Source organism: Heterocephalus glaber, unplaced genomic scaffold (assembly GCF_053883595.1).
Source record: "Heterocephalus glaber isolate CG9 unplaced genomic scaffold, H.glaber_assembly_v1.0 deba00001457, whole genome shotgun sequence".
NCBI lineage: Eukaryota > Metazoa > Chordata > Mammalia > Rodentia > Bathyergidae > Heterocephalus > Heterocephalus glaber.
The window spans coordinates 12,417,919-12,434,698 of record NW_028258305.1 but is presented as its reverse complement, the minus strand read 5'-3'; the positions used below and the strand labels follow the sequence as shown (position 1 = coordinate 12,434,698).

Genomic DNA, 16,780 nt, shown 5'->3' with positions numbered 1-16,780 from the left:
ATACATCATTCTCCATTACCTTTCCTACTGCTTCTTTAGGATTTCTCTCACCAAGAAGCATTAACATACAAATTTTTGCCTCAAACTCTGTTTCTAGAAATATTGAACAAATATAATGTCAACTGCCTCAACCAATATATCTGTTTCTTATATCTGCACTGATCTTTGTTCCTTGTCTGAGTGGGGAACTCTTAATCATTTTTCAAGTCCCAATTCAGTATGTTCTGTAAATCTTGATCTACTCCAGCAGAATGGATTATGTCTTCCATTACACTGTTTCCTAGCACATACATCTCTTATTGCATTTTGAAAGTATTTCACGATGATAGGTATTTCTGACTAAATATAATGAACTACTTGAAAGCTGTCTTATTATTTGCGTCCCCAATATCATAAATGGTCTTGAAGACAATGTATAATAAAAATTTTATTAAATGAATTGAGTTAATTAAAATTCAAAATTAATTCTATATTGTAGTTTAGTGGTGTATGTGAATGCAGAAACAAAGTCAAAGAAATTGATGTTTATAGTGCAAATGCACCTATTATGTAACTAAATGTACCTATTATGTAAGTATATGTAGTATTCAAAAATATTTTATTTGCCTATAAGCCTTATCTAGCTAAAAATTTACATCCTACCTATCTCTCTTTTGTCTGTGTGTGATATCCTTTTGAGTTGTGTAAGAGAATAGACAAGGGCCATTGATAAAGCAATAGAACATGAGGTTACATGTTTGAATTCAAAATATTATATTCTTCAGAGAGATGACTTTTATTGCTTTAGTTAGGAAGAGAGCTTGTCTTGCTCCTTTGTTTGGGTCTAGTGTGTTTTGGTTCTGGCAGAGATTTTGTTATAATGGTCTCACTGCAATACTTATACTAGAAATAGCAACAGTAAGAAATGACATCATTTTCCCCAGTAACTGAAATGACAATGAGAAATTTCATTTGCAGCTGAAGCACGTGGAGCTTGCAAGTCAATTCTGAATTTCTGAGCTCACATTAATTTATTCACAGACCCTTAACTAATATATCACTTTTTCCCTATTTCATATTTACCCAGTAATGTTTATTATTCTGATGTGTAGGTGTCATTTATTATTTCTATGGCACAGGCTACTCTGCTAGCCCAAATCTAATCATTATAGAACTATCACCTTCACCCTATAGAGCAAGATAAATCTGCACCCACATTCTGAGCTTAATCAGTTATTGACATATTTTACTTATCGTCACTCAGCTTTCTTTCATATTTAGCCCTCAGGCTTTTGTCTCCAAAAATCTCCAAAAAGTCACCAAATTCTAGGACTCAAACACATAAGAACTTTTGCTTCTGTGTCCTAGAAAACAGTTTATTATTATAGCTGTTGAGAAAATGTACAAAATAATTTTGTATCCAATTGAAAGTACACTATTAGCATCTAATTATTCCCTATTGAATGCATTTCTGACTTGAATGTATTTATTTATGGGCAAGAATAAAGAGAGAAAAGGATTCTTTGTTCAATTTACCCTTTCGTGATTTATCCAAATTATTTGTTAGTGTTTTCTGTTTGTGAGTACTGCACTTTCAGATAATGAATCCTGAAAATATCTGCACTCTGTTTTGAGTCTACTTTAGAATAAATTAAATATCCTGTGTGCTCTATTATTTTCTTTCTATATCATAATTTTGAGAGATAATTTAGGTTCTTGTTAAGACATCCATAGCCTTATTCTAAGTTGAATGTAAGATGTCACAAAACTTCTAGGGGAGTTGGGCTAGTCTTCATGCTCTCAAAGTGATATGCTTTTCACTAATGATGAAATTATAACTATTTATTTTAGTTTTATGGAACCATTTGCAATTTTCAATCCAATCATGGCATTTAAACTAAAGAAATATAGAAAGACAATTATTGAATATAATCACTTTATCAATACCACTTGAAAAGAGGTCATATAATTTTATTAAATCAAATATCAAAGTTGCAATTGTGCAACTGAAGTTTTACCTGTATTTTATTTTATTTTTTTTAAATTAAATTAAATTTAGTACCGGGGATCTAACTTGGGTCCTTGCACTTGCGCAGCAGGCAGCGAAACCACTGAGCTAAATCCCTGGCCTTTGCCTGTATTTTAAAAGGCTGAAAAAAGTACGGTTGATGGTGGAGAACAATACATTTTTATTAAAGTAAATAAAATTACTTGTTAATCTACTTGATGAAGATGACCTAACCTTGTCATGTTTTTTACACTATTTTTGTATCTAGATATTCAAGGCTTCTGTGATCTTCTAGGACAGACGGGGCCTAGAAAGGAAGTACATCAATGGAGAAAGCTTTGTAATTGGCTGCCCATTCTGATCATCATTACCTCAGGCTTAATCTCATGCTAATAATGAAATGAGAGGGCCAGAAATAAATGTTGCAAAACCCAAGAGAAGTAGAACACACCCTAAATGGGAGGGTGGCACATATAATCTAAGGTTTCTGTATTAGTCAATTTTCTATCACTAGACCAAGGTATCTGGCATAGGTTACTTATGGAGAAAAAGAAGTTGATTTAGCTAACAGTTTCCAAAGTTCAATGTACAGTATTGGGTAGTCTCATTAGTTTGATCTCTGGTAAGGGCAATGAATGGTGATAGTCCACATAGGAGCAAATGATCACATATCAAACTGAGCTGGATAGAAAGAAAGAGACCAACCTCCCACAGTAACATTTGAAGGCACGCCCTTAATGACTTAAGAAACTCTCAATAGCCGCTAACCCTCCACACCATCAGCTTGGTGACCAAATCTTTGACATATGGGTGTGTGGAGGATATTCCACATCCCGAGCCATGAAATTTAGTATTCAGTATTGTTTTTACAGATAAGATGAAACAAATTCAAAACATAAATATTGAATTTACTTCCTCATGGACCTTCTTTGCTCTTCCCTCTTGTAAATTCTCTTGCAATCTACTATGCCATCTATTCTTTATGTCAATATAGTATTTTTCTACATTGGCACCATTGATGTTTGGGTGGGTTAATTCTTTGTGAGTAAAGTGTAGGTTTGTCCTGTGTATTATAAGCTGTTTAGAAGCATCTCTGATTTTTATTCACCATATTTCAGGAGTACAACATTCCTCAACCCCTGTTATCTCAATTAAAAATGTCTTGAGACATTGCCAAACATCACCTGGGAGTAAACCCTTTTTTAAGAACCACTTGTACTACAAGAAGAATTTTAGAAACTGTATTAAAAAAGATAATGTTAGCTGCTTTTCTAAAATTGCTTAATACAATAAAAGTTATTTTTTTCTTGTTTTACAGACAAATATTTTACAGATATTCCTGGTCAGATGGGCAGCCATAAGGTAATTAAAAAGCTTAATCCTCTTGTATCTTGCATTTCTTCTCAAGGGGCTTCAAGTCCTCTCCTTAGATCCAGCAGATGGGAAGAGACCAGGAAAAACATACATAATTCTTGATTTCTTTGAATAGAAATAGATACACATATCAGCATTGTCTTTTTCTTTTCCATTAAGAAAAATTTTCATTGACCTTACACAGATACAAATAGACTATAAAGTGTAGTCTCCAGATAGACATGCATTCCAAGCAAGAATTCCAACAGATGTCTTTGGGATAGAGATGGGTGGTATTCAATTATCTGTATTGCTGCATAAAATTGAAATTTTTAACTTTTTCTATGTGTTCCCTGAGTTTGGGCTGTTGATAGTTTGAGAGAGGAACCAAACCAAAATACTACTAGACAAAATATATTGTAAGGTATATAGAGTGAAGAAAAGAAAAATTTCTCAGAAACAAATAGACACTATAGTTCCACAATTGTTTACATGTACCGTTTGAGACATTTAAAATACTTGCCTCATTGCATATTCATTTAAATTGAATTTTTAAAATATGTTGGATTCAGAAAAACAATAGTCCTAATTTTTATTTTGACTGTCTTGCATTGCTTGTGGTTTATGGTAAATCGTTGATCTTTCCAGTGTGTTCATTTGACATGTGTAAAACAGAAATAAAACTACCTTTCTTGACCTCCTTATAATGTATCACATATATACAAGTGATGAGATCATGTGGGCTACCTCAATGCTCATTATTTTGTCTCACATGATTCTATTGTGATGTTAATGGGCATTTTCTTTTAATTTTCTTCAGTGACCTTTAAGTTTTATTTTTATGACAATTACACAAAACACATCGTTTGCACTAACAGCTCTATTTTCTAGAGTTGATTCCTAATTAAAAGTAAGTTTTTACAACCTGAAGCACAAGTAAGCCAGTTTGAGGAGTATTTTTTATTAGTATATATTTGCAGTACATAATATTTACATTCTTTGAGTGGAATCAGTACATTTACATAACATATCTGAGGGAAGACTGCAGCTTTCACTGGAAAATACACTCTTCCTACTCAGATCCAAACCTAACAACAAGAGAACTAGAGAAATTCTTTAAAAATACAGATCAAAATATATCATGTGTAAGAGAATCTAACTTTCACAAAAACAAATTCAAAACTAATCAGACACTCTCAAGAGAAAGAGAAATTAGGTCTACTGATAGGAAAAGCATATAGCTAAGATTTTTTTACTATAATTTTTGTTGGTCATTTATTAGACAATGAAATAAAAATGTAACTACTTTCTACTGTTTTACTGAGTATAAAATAATTATTGAATTTTAATCGGTTGCTCAGATAATACAATACACTATTAATCACTCCAATATTTAATAGCACATAAATAGTTCACCTTGTAGACTTCTTCATAGACTATGAAAAGATACTGACAAATGCAGCAGACTTTTAACACTTAAATAAATTTTATTTTGTTAAGTAAGGTATATCCTTATAACGGGAAAAAAGTTCATCTGAAAAGGTAGCGCTGGGTTTGTAGCAAAAGAAAAAACTTTCAAGCATAAGAACTTCAAAAACATTTCTCTCATGTATTTATACTAAGCGTTGTATAAGCTTAAGTAGAACAGGTAAACGTTTCAAGTATCAGGCTCTGAATGTTTTCATGTAACAAACAAGTCTTCTTACTCCCATACATGGAAGATATATTACTTCTTGGGCAAATTGAGGAAGTCACCAAAATAATTTTCTGTTCTTGTTCAGTTGAAAGATTGTTGCAGGCTGCTTCAACATGCCAGATTTCCTTTGGATGGCAAGGTTAGGTAGATGGGCAGTCTGAGTGTGACATGGAATACACTGCATAAATATTGGTTACTAAGGGGAGGTGGACATGCAGGCACACTAAATCCTCATGAGGATAACTGGTTAACCAGGGCTGGGAGTGTACTCAGTGGCAGAGCACTTGTCTAGTATGCATGAAACCCTGGGTTCCATTCCTAGCACCATGAAAAATTTAGAAGACTAGGCAAAGACATTTTTCATGAGATTTTAGAATACTATTTAAAATGTTAAAGTATATAATTTTTTGACAAAGAATAAATGTCAAATAAGTAAATAGAAAAAGTGTTACTTTATTAAAATACTGAGTTTATTTCACATGTATATTTTTGTCTCCCCACCATCTCCATGTCTGACCACCACCACTACTATGTCCTATCATAACATTCCATACATACTTAAAAACAAGCAAAGGGTGGAGTTCCATTTTTAAAAACTAAAGAGGCATTTTGAACAACACATTCTTGGCAATGGAACCTGGACAACATTTATCAAACATGGTAGGTAAAGTTCTCACTTTGCATTATATAAAGGTCAGCCAGATATCAACTGTTACAGAAATGAAATAAGTCTGAAAATTTTAACAAACTGTTTAAATTGTTTTCTTAAAGAGCTTTCGTCCACTGCCAGAGATCTTGAATGGCCTCTTGGTCAGTTATCCGGAAGCAATTCTTCATATAATTGATGAACTTGGCTTCCACTTTGGGAAGAGAACCACCCTTTTCTATACTTGTTTGCATTTTTGCTTTAACATCGTCTACAGAACTAGGTCCTTTGGGTGTTTTAGGAGTCTTTTCTTGTTTATTGAAGGATTCTTGACCTTTTGATCTTGGTGTTGATGGTTTTGAGTCTTTTCCATTCTGGTTTGATTTTTGTGCACTTTTACCTGGAGTATCTCATATCAATTTCTTCACTGGTGCTTTCTCTCAGATTCCTCATCATCAAAATCATCGTCATCATCATCATCATCATCTTCATCAGCCGCTAGTTTTACTTTTTTCTGTGGAAACTTGCTATCACTTCCAGGGGCAGATCGCTTTCCAGATATACTTAAGAGTTTTACATCCTCTTTCTCCTCCTCATCTGATTCTGCATCTTCCTCCACAGCCACTAAGTGCTGTCCACTAATATGCACAGGCCCTGAACCATACTTCAACCTTAAGACCACAAGTTGCATGATTTCAAAGCCATTGGCTATACAGACATTTCCAAAGTTGCTAGTGTTACTTTACTTGGACTGCCTTCCTAATTCATTTCCTCTGCTTCCACAATGTGCAATTCATCCTTTGCACCAGCCCCTAAACTGACCATTCTTAATGACAACTGGTGCTCATTTTCATCATTATCCACCTTAAAGTGATAATCTTTGCTGGCCTTTAGTTCACAACTAAAAAGATAGTTCTGGGGCCTCAGGGGGCTCCTGTCCATATCCACTGAATCTTCCATAGAGTGGTGGCATGCACTTAAGTGGGAGAGAACATGGACGGAAATAAACAGTTACTGTCCCCAAAGAACAGAGGAGGAGGACAGAATCACACCATGGCATAAATAAATTTCTTGCATGTGGTTAGGACTCATGACATTTGAATATGGGAAAAGAAAATGCTACCTAAGTGGTTAAACAAGACATATTCATTACCAATTATTGTTTTTATATTGATTTTTTCTATACTGGACTCCATGTGATCAGTGCTAAAATTAATAAAATTTTAGGCCCATTCTTTAGTGCTTTGAAGATACAGTTTAGATACAAACATAATTCTCAACAGTAAAATGATAAGTCTAGTATGATAGTAATCTTATATTGCTGATTATGTTCTATAAGTTTTGCAAACTGCTATAATTTTATTTATACACACATTTGGCATCTTTTTTTTTTTCGTTCAGTATACATATGAACCTAAAATTTTTAAGGAAAAATCGCTTGTAAAGAATGACATTATTCATTTTTTTAATGTTTCAGGTAATATGTGGTCATTTTCTTCCCTGTTCTTTTAAGACCGTTCTTTATGACCTTTTAAAAAAAAGTTTAAGTACATACCGATTCTGTATGCACTTTGTTGATACTCAGAATCTGGATGGCAGTTCTGAAGTGCAACCTGAGATTATGTACTTCTACCAGGACCCAGATGGTGCTGATCCTGCTCATTTGCAGACCACATTTCTCATAGTGAGGCTTTAGTGTGTTGACCTTACTCACTCAAAATCTTCATAGTAACAGCCAAAATATAATAGAAATGATGAAGTGTAATTTTTGTAATATGGGTCTGGTATCAGGTGACCTGAGTTTGTTTGAATTTTGACTTTCTCCTTTACTTGACTCTAAATTGTCAAATATTTTTAAGTTTCACTTTTCCATTATATAAATATTTAACATGTGGTCTTACATCATGGAGTTGTATAGATTATATGAGTTAATACTTATAAAGTTCCTAGTCCTTATGACATGCTGTAAATATTTATAAATCCATGAATCTGAAGAGAATTTTGGAAATTATGTATTGTAAACGCTTAACCTTAAAATATTTTTTAAAAGTTGAGAAAAACTATTTTCTTCAGTTGTTCAGCAACTGAATAATAACTGGCTAATAGCCTAAACAAATAACATATCAGGGGCAAGATCTTGGAAAAAAAAAACTTGGAGAAATCAAGACAATTGAAACAAAATTCTTGATTTGTATAGATAATAATTAATGAAGGAAGAAGTCAACCATATGTCATATTTTATAGATTTTTAGAGTTTTGTGAATACATTACTATTTTTTCAAGTACAATTGTCTTTCTACTATCTCAATTTGTGCTGCTGCCTGTACAATTTTAGAGCCATTTTAGTAGAGAAAATCTTGAGTTACAAATAGAAGTTTATGACATAATCTGTGAAATAATAATTACTGGGCAGGTATCATCACATACTTTTATATTTAAACAAATCTCTTGTTCACTTGAATTGGACATTTATCACTGAGCCTGAGAATGAAGAGACACATGTTTTAACTAGTCTGTTACTTGTTAATTTGAGTTTTTGAGTAGACTACTTAATCTGTCTCTGGCTCATATAAAATATTTATTTTTTCTACCAAATATCAAACATAGTTGTGGATTTTGATTAAAATATGTTGTTGAATATTATAAATATGACTTTACTATAATAACATACTTCAGAAAATAATTACGGTTATCAATAACAGAAGCACTTTTTTCAGGGGATGCTAATGTCAATGTCTTCTAGGAAAATAAAAAAAGAATTACCTTCTCTAAGTGCTAAAAAGACTAAAAAAGTGAGCATCAGTTATTGACATTGTACAAAATAAATTACTAACTATATGTGTGAAGACCCTTGATTTTCTTTAAGAAAAAAAATTATCCCATACCACTGCAAATTTGGTTGCATTAGGTATATCTCCAGATAAATTTTGAAAAATTAGTAATATTATGATTTAGACACAAATTGTCTATAAGGATTTCCAAACTGTTTCTCATAACAAGTTAGGATTACCATTTCATTATTTTATGTCTTTATGTTCCTTTCTTCTCTCTCACAACATAAAATTCATATGCAAGCATATATGAATGGAAAAAGTGGTGATAGTGAGGTGGATTCTCAACATTTTATTAGCAATAGATTCATGTTGATTGGCTTATTTTTGTCTAAGATCTGTGTCTCTACAGGAAATGTATTTGAAGTTCTCTATTGTCTGTGAAGTTTGTTATGTCTCTGAGGATATCCTTTCTAATCAAAGTCAAGATTTATCTCAAGAAAAGCTTACTCCCTTTGAATTGGAAAAGTACTTAAAAGTATAACTTCTTTTAGTTTTACTCAAGTAGAGGACACCAAAAATAATTCTATTAGATCTATTGAAAACTTCTGAGAAGATTTCTAAATTTCCTGTTTCTTTCTGGGCCTTTAGCATTTACCTACATGGGTATCCTCTTTGCAGCTTTTCCCGTGGCCTGGTGCTGACAGTTTTAAGGCCCCATCCATTTCATTGCCATTTGTTCCTCTGTAGTTTATTCAGGAGCATCTGATACAACCGGTGCTTTTATTTACAACTCTGTCCCAAGATAATAATAGGTACAAATGTAATGACTACCTTGAGGAGAACTCTGGCACTTGGAATAAAAAAAAAACCTCTGTAGGTCCATTCCAGAAAAAACAATGCCAATTTGTATTAACATTGTTAGAACAGAATATTGAAAGGTGTTCTGGTGTTCTGGTTTAAGCTATTTTCTTACATTTAGAAATCTTTTATTTCTTAATATTCTGTACAAAATGTCCCAAGTAGGAATGCCAAAGTTGTCTGAGTCCATAAAATGTCTTCAAGAAAAATGAATGCAAGTCTTTTTGTTTAGAAATTCCTTACAACAATCAGTCTTGGTGGGCTTCAGGTAACACTTTGAAGGATGTCTTAACCCAGCCTCAAGACACATAGTCAATTGGGGAAATGAATATATTTGTTTACAACTAAAAGTAAACTTTGCATATCATTCAAAGTGTGAAATTGTCCAAAACATATATATCGGACATAAAAGTAAAATGAAAATGAAGGGCATTTCAGGAAATATTAATTAGAATGAGATTTTCTATAAATATGACATTCACTTTCCGGCTTGATGCTAATGTACACTTTTATTTTTTTGGTACCGGGGATCGAACTCAGGTCCTTGCGCTTGCGCAGCAGGCAGCAAAACCACTGAGCTAAATCCCTGGCCCTAATGTACACTTTTGATTTGAGTCACAGGAAGAATCTGGGGTGTTGGGAGTGGGTATGTTGAGTAGTCTCACAAAGAACGTGCTTGAAATTTAATAAACATATAAATAAAGGATCTCTACTGACAAATCACTTTTATTTGACAGCTCAGCAGTGAATTTTGAGATTGGACAGATTTGAAGTTAGTATATGAAATGTAAAGAATATGATTTTGGCAACTGCACAGGGAAATATTCCTTTGTCATACAGTGATGATCTATTGAAGAAAGTAACCATTCTACTAGAAGACTTTCTTTCATATATATACATATATATGGGCATATATATATACATATATATGTGCATATATATATGTGCATATATATGGGCATATATATGGGCATATATATGTGCATATATATGTGCATATATATATGTATATATATATACATACACATACACACATTTGCTGTGGGCAGAGCTTGACAGCTCTTTCATTTAGGAAAAAACACCATTAATACTGAATTCTTAAAATATAGCTGCAATTGGCTTTTAGAGTCCAACATGGGCCCAATTGGAGCTAATATTAGTACAGAGACCTATAGCTCTAACTGCTAGGCTGCTTTATATAGTTCATAGCGACTGCTGTATAATTTGACTTTATCCTAGGAACTGCCTTTGATCAGAAATAATTTCTGTCGCATAAAAATAATTTGATAAGTTCCCTATGCCCTACATTTATACAGTGATGATAGCTTGTCCCCTTGGAATTATCACTGGAAAGACTGGGCCCAGAAGACCTACTCAATCAGTGTTTTCTTTTTTAAGACACTTAGTCCCCTGGAAAGCAGTAGCACTACTCAAAGCAGATCTTGAGACAAAGCATTAAACATCATAACTCATAATAACAAATGCTAATATTCAAATACCACATTCATTCTTCAGCAGGCTGTATTTCAAACATATTTTTTTCACAGACTTTGGTTTACCCTTTGGCAAAATGAAGGCCTCTTCCCTGTACAGGATGCTAACATCCTCCTGGGAGGAACAATGATAGGAGGAGACAGGGAAGAAAAGCTGTGTTGCTACTACTGAGTAAGAAGATGCCCTGCAGTCTGCTGACTTTACATTTTCTTGGCTTGTAGCTGCTAATAGCAAGACCGAGGCTTTGCCATTCTTTTCACAGTTAGATTTCAACATAGGATGCACAGAACAAAATGTAAGAGCCAAAAACTAAATCTTGTGCTTCGCATACTAGCCTCTGTATGCTGCAGATCTCCTGTCAGCGTCTACATTTTACCTTTTTATTATTATTTAGGAGGACAGAAAACAATCCTAAAAGCATTCAATAAAATTCAAAAGTGGTTGTCCGGAAGGGTGCTTTTTTATTTTTAAAAATTCTTTTATTGGTACGTTTTAGGAATACAACACATTTACATTTCTCACTGGGAACTTCTACCTTTACATGATGCATCTTGGTTCTTATTTTTTCCCCATTCCTAGCCCTCCCTTCACACCCTCCACTCTTCCCTATTTACAAAGACTTTGTTGTCATTTTTTCCATTTCTCATAGATTTTCCTTTCCTTTCTTTCCTTTCCCCTGCCCCCCCACTACCCCTACCCCTTTGGACCTTTTCTTCCTATTTTGCATTATCAATTATCCATTCTAATCATTGGTACATTTCAGGTATACAATATAATGACATTCATCATTGGAAATTTGCACCTTCACATAGTCTCTCTTGGTTCTTATTTTTCACCCTTCCCTTGCCCTCCCTTCAACCCCTCCATCCCTCCCTATTTTCAAAGACTTTGTTTCCATTTTTCCAAATTCTCATATTAATTCCATTCCCTTCTTTCCTTTCTCCTACCACTCCCACTTCCCCTTCCCCTTTGCCCCTTTTCTTCCTATTTCACATTATGCATTATACCTTTTAGTCCTTATTTACACTTTCAGTTTCTCACGCTAGAGAAATTATTCGGTATTTATACATGTTTGTCCCATTTATTTCACTTAAGAGTATCGCCTCAATGTGCATCCATTTAGCTATAAATGTCTCTACTTTCTCATTTTTTATGGCTGACTAGTATTCCATTTTATTAAAAAATCCACATTTTCTTTATTCAGGCTGCAGGTGATGGGCATTTGGGTTGTTTCCAAGTTTTAGCTATTACAAACTGTGCTGCTATGAACATGGGTGCACATATATCACTGAGGTATGATTCTTTTAATTCTTTGGGGAAGATCCCCAGCAGGGGAATAGCTGGGTCAAATGGGACTTCCAGTCCTAGTTCTTTGAGGTATCTCCATACTGATTTCCACCGTGGTTGCACCAGTCTACACTTCTACCAGCAATGGAGCAGGGTTCCTCTTTCCCCACAGCACCGCCAGAATTGGTATTGGTTGAATTCATGATAGCAGCCATTCTTTCTGGAGTGAGGTGGAATCTTAGCATTGTTTTCATTTGCATATCTTGAATGACCAATGATGTTGAACATTTTTTCATGTATTTATTTGCTATTTCTACTTCGTTGTCTGCGAAATGTCTGTTCATTTCAGATGCCCATTTTCAGATTGTGTCTTTAAATTTGGGAGGTCTGATTCTTTTAAGTTTTTTATAGATTTGAGATTCCAGACCTTTGTCTGAGGAACAGCAGGTGAAGATTTTTTCCCACATTGTGGGTTGTCTCTTCACACTGCTGGTTGCTTCTCTTGATGTGCAGAAGCTTTTTAATAAGAAGAGATTCTACTTGTTGCTCATTTGTGCTAGTTCATGGGCAACTGAGGTTTTGTTCATAAAATCTTTTCCTACAACAATGTCTTCAAGAGTTCTACCTAACCTTTATTACAGCTGGTTCAGCGTTTCTGTTTAATATTTAGATCTTTAATGCATTTCAATTTTAGTTTAGTGCATGGCGAGAGATGTAGGTCTAGTTTTCATCTTTGGCAAGTAGAAACCCAATTATTCCAGTACCATTTATTAAAGAGGCTATTTTTCTCCAGTGAGGGTATTTGGATCCTTTATGTAAGCTGAGATGGCATAGTGTGTCTGGTGTTGTTTCTGCATCTTCTAATCTGTTCCACTGGACCTCAGGTCTGTTTCTTTGCCAGTACCATGCTGTTTTTATCACAGTAGCTTTGTAGTAGAGTTGCAGGTTGGGGATTGTGATACTCCCTGCCATATCTCTGTTACCTAGAATTGCTTTTGTTATTCTGGGTCTCTTCTTGTTCCAAATGAATTTTTGGATTGTTTTCTCAAGGTCCATGAAGTATGCTGCTGGGATCTCAATCGGAATTGGATTGAATCTATTTAGCAGTTTTGGAAGTATGGCCATTTTCACGATATTGATTCTTCCTACCCAGGAGCAGGGGATGTCTGTCCATTTTCTGATATCATCTTCAATCTCTCTTATCAGAGAGCTATACTTTTCAGAGAAGAGGTCATTGATTTCTTTTGTTAGGTTGATTCCCAGGTATTTCAGTTTTTTGGATGCTATTGTGAAATGAACTTTTTTGCCCTATTTTTCTCTCAGTGAGTCTGTTATTAGTGTAGAGGAAAGTTATTGATTTTTGTGTGTTGACCTTGTATCCAGCTACTTTACTTAATTTGATTATTAAGTCTAGAAGAATTTTGGTGGAGTTCTTGGGGTCTTCTATGTAGAGTATCATGTCATCTGCAAATAGTGACAATTTGACTTCTTCATTTCCTATCTTTATTCCTTTTATTTCTTTCTCTTGTCTAATTGCCCATGGCTAATGTTTCCAAAACTATATTGAACAGGAGTTGTGATAGTGGACATCCTTGTCTTGTTCCTGATATTAGTGTGAAGGATTTCAGTTTTTGACCATTTAGGATGATACTGGCTGTTGGTTTTTCATAGATGGCTTCTATCAGTTTGAGGAAGAGACCATCTATTCCACTTTTTTGTAGGGTTTTATCATAAATGCATGTTGGATTTTGTCAAATGCTTTTTCTGCATCTATGGAGATAATCATATGGTTTTTGTCCTTGGCTCTGTTGATATAGTGTATTACATTGATTGATTTGCATATGTTGAACCATCCCTGCATCCCTAGGATGAATCCCACTTGATCAGGCTGTGTGATCTTCTTGATTATCTTCTGCATTCTATTTGCCAGTATCTCATTAAGGATTTTAGCATCTATGTTCATTAGTGAGATTGACCTATAGTTCTCCTTTTCAGTTGGGTCTTTCTCTGCTTTGGGGATCAAAGTGATGCTTGCTTCCAGGAATGAATTTGGGAGTATTGCTTTCCTTTCAATTTCATTGAAGATTTTAAACAGTAGTGGCAGCAGTTCCTCTCTAAATGTCTTGTAGAATTCAGCAGTGAAGCCATCAGGGCCTGGGATTTTCTTAGTTATTAAGTTTTTTATTACATTTTCAATTTCATTGGTTGATATTGGGTTGTTTAGAATTTTTAGGTCTTCTTCATTCAACTTTGGTAATTCATATGTGTCTAGGAATCTGTCCATTTCTTCTGTGTTTTCCATCTTATTGGCATACAGGTTCTGGAAGTAAGTATTGATGATGCTCTGGATTTCTGCTGGGTCCATTGTAATTTCACCCTTTTCATTCCCAGTTGCATCGATTTGGGCCTTTTCTTTCCTTTTTCTGATAAGGTTGGCTAAGGGTTTGTCAATTTTGTTGATTCTTTTGAAGAACCAACTCTTTCCTTCATTGATTTTTTTGTATCATTCTCTTAGTCTCCATTGCATTGATTTCTGCTCTGATCATTATAATTTCTTCCCTTGTATGAGCTTTGGGTTTGTCCTGCTCTTCTTTTTCTAGAAGCTTGAGGTTCAGCATCAGCTTGTTTACGTGGTCTCATTCTGTTTTCCTAATATGCATATTCACTGCTATGAATTTCCCTCATAAGACTGCTTTCATTCCCTGGTGGGATTCTATCCTGCGTGTTTGTTGTCTGGGGCAATAGCAGTTTATTTCCGTCCGTGTTCTCTCCCACCTAAGTGTGTGCCACCACTCCATGGAAGATTCAATGGATATGGACAAGAGCCCCCTGAGGCCCCAGAACTATCTTTTTGGTTGTGAATTAAAGGCCGACAAAGATTATCACTTTAAGGTGGATAATGATGAAAATGAGCACCAGTTGTCATTAAGAATGGTCAGTTTAGGGGCTGGTGCAAAGGATGAATTGCACATTGTGGAAGCAGAGGAAATGAATTAGGAAGGCAGTCCAAGTAAAGTAACACTAGCAACTTTGGAAATGTCTGTATAGCCAATGGCTTTGAAATTACACAACTTGTGGTCTTAAGGTTGAAGTATGGTTCAGGGCCTGTGCATATTAGTGGACAGCACTTAGTGGCTGTGGAGGAAGATGCAGAATCAGATGAGGAGAAAGAATAGGATGTAAAACTCCTAAGTATATCTGGAAAGCGATCTGCCCCTGGAAGTGATAGCAAGTTTCCACAGAAAAAAGTAAAACTAGTGGCTGATGAAGATGATGATGATGACGACGATGATTTTGACGATGAGGAATCTGAGAGAAAGCACCAGTGAAGAAATCGATATGAGATACTCCAGGCAAAAGTGCACAAAAATCAAACCAGAATGGAAAAGACTCAAAACCATCAACACCAAGATCAAAAGGTCAAGAATCCTTCAATAAACAAGAAAAGACTCCTAAAACACCCAAAGGACCTAGTTCTGTAGACGATGTTAAAGCAAAAATGCAAGCAAGTATAGAAAAGGGTCTTTCTCTTCCCAAAGTGGAAGCCAAGTTCATCAATTATGTGAAGAATTGCTTCCGGATGACTGACCAGGAGGCCATTCAAGATCTCTGGCTGTGGACGAAATCTCTTTAAGAAAACAATTTAAACAGTTTATTAAAATTTTCCATCTTATTTCATTTCTGTAACAGTTGATATCTGGCTATCCTTTTTATATAATGCAACGTGAGAAATTTCCCTACTGTGTTTGATAAAAGTTGTCCAAGTTCCATTGCCACGAATGTGTTGTCCAAAATGCCTGTTTAGTTTTTGAAGATTGAACTCCACCCTTTGCTTGTTTTTAAGTATGTATGGAATATTATGATAGAACATAGTAGTAGTGGGGTTAGAGATGGAGATGGTGGGGAGACAAAAATATACATGTGAAATAAACTCAGTATTTTAATAAAGTCAAAAAAAAAGACTGCTTTCATTGTGTCCCATAGATTCTGATATGTTGTATTGTCATTGTCCTTTAATTGTAGGAACTGTTTGATTTCTTCTTTAATTTCCTCTGTGACCCATTGGTTATTCAGAAGTGTACTGTTCAATATCCATGTGGTCATGAAAATTTTCCAACTTCTTTAGCTATGGATCTCCAATTTCATCGCACTATGGTCTGACAATATACAGGGGATACCTTCGATTCCTTTGCACTTACTTAAACATGTTCTATGCAAGAGTATGTGACCTATTTTGGAGAATGACCCATGTGCAGCTGAGAAGATTGTGTCTTCTGATTTTCTGGGGTGGAACACTCTCTAAACATCTTTTAAGTTCATTTGTTTCAGAGTTCAATTGAGTTCTAGTATTTCATTACCTATTTTTGGTCTAGTTATCTATCTATTTGTGACAGTGGGGTACTGACGTCCCCCACTACAATTGTATTAGTGCATATATGACTTTTCATGTCCGTTAGTATTTGTTTTATATAGTTGGGTACACTAGTGTTTGGTGCATAGATATTTATGATTGTCATCTTTTCCTGTTGGATTGTTCACTTTACAAGGATGTACTGTCCTTCTTTGTCTCTCTTAATCAGTGTTGCTTTGAAATCTACTTGACCTGCAAGAGGATAGCTACTCCTGCCTTTTTTCAGGTTCCCATCACATGGAGTATTGTTTTCCACCCTTTAACCTTCAGTTTA

At 34.7% G+C, this 16,780-nt stretch overlaps 2 pseudogenes; one reads left to right on the top strand and one right to left on the bottom strand.

Annotated features, from left to right (window-relative positions):
* Positions 1–5,801: 5,801 nt before the first annotated feature.
* Positions 5,802–6,642, bottom strand: LOC101724292 (nucleophosmin pseudogene; annotated as a pseudogene).
* An 8,242-nt stretch (positions 6,643–14,884) lies between these two features.
* LOC101723935 (nucleophosmin pseudogene) lies at positions 14,885–15,729 on the top strand (annotated as a pseudogene).
* Positions 15,730–16,780: the final 1,051 nt, after the last annotated feature.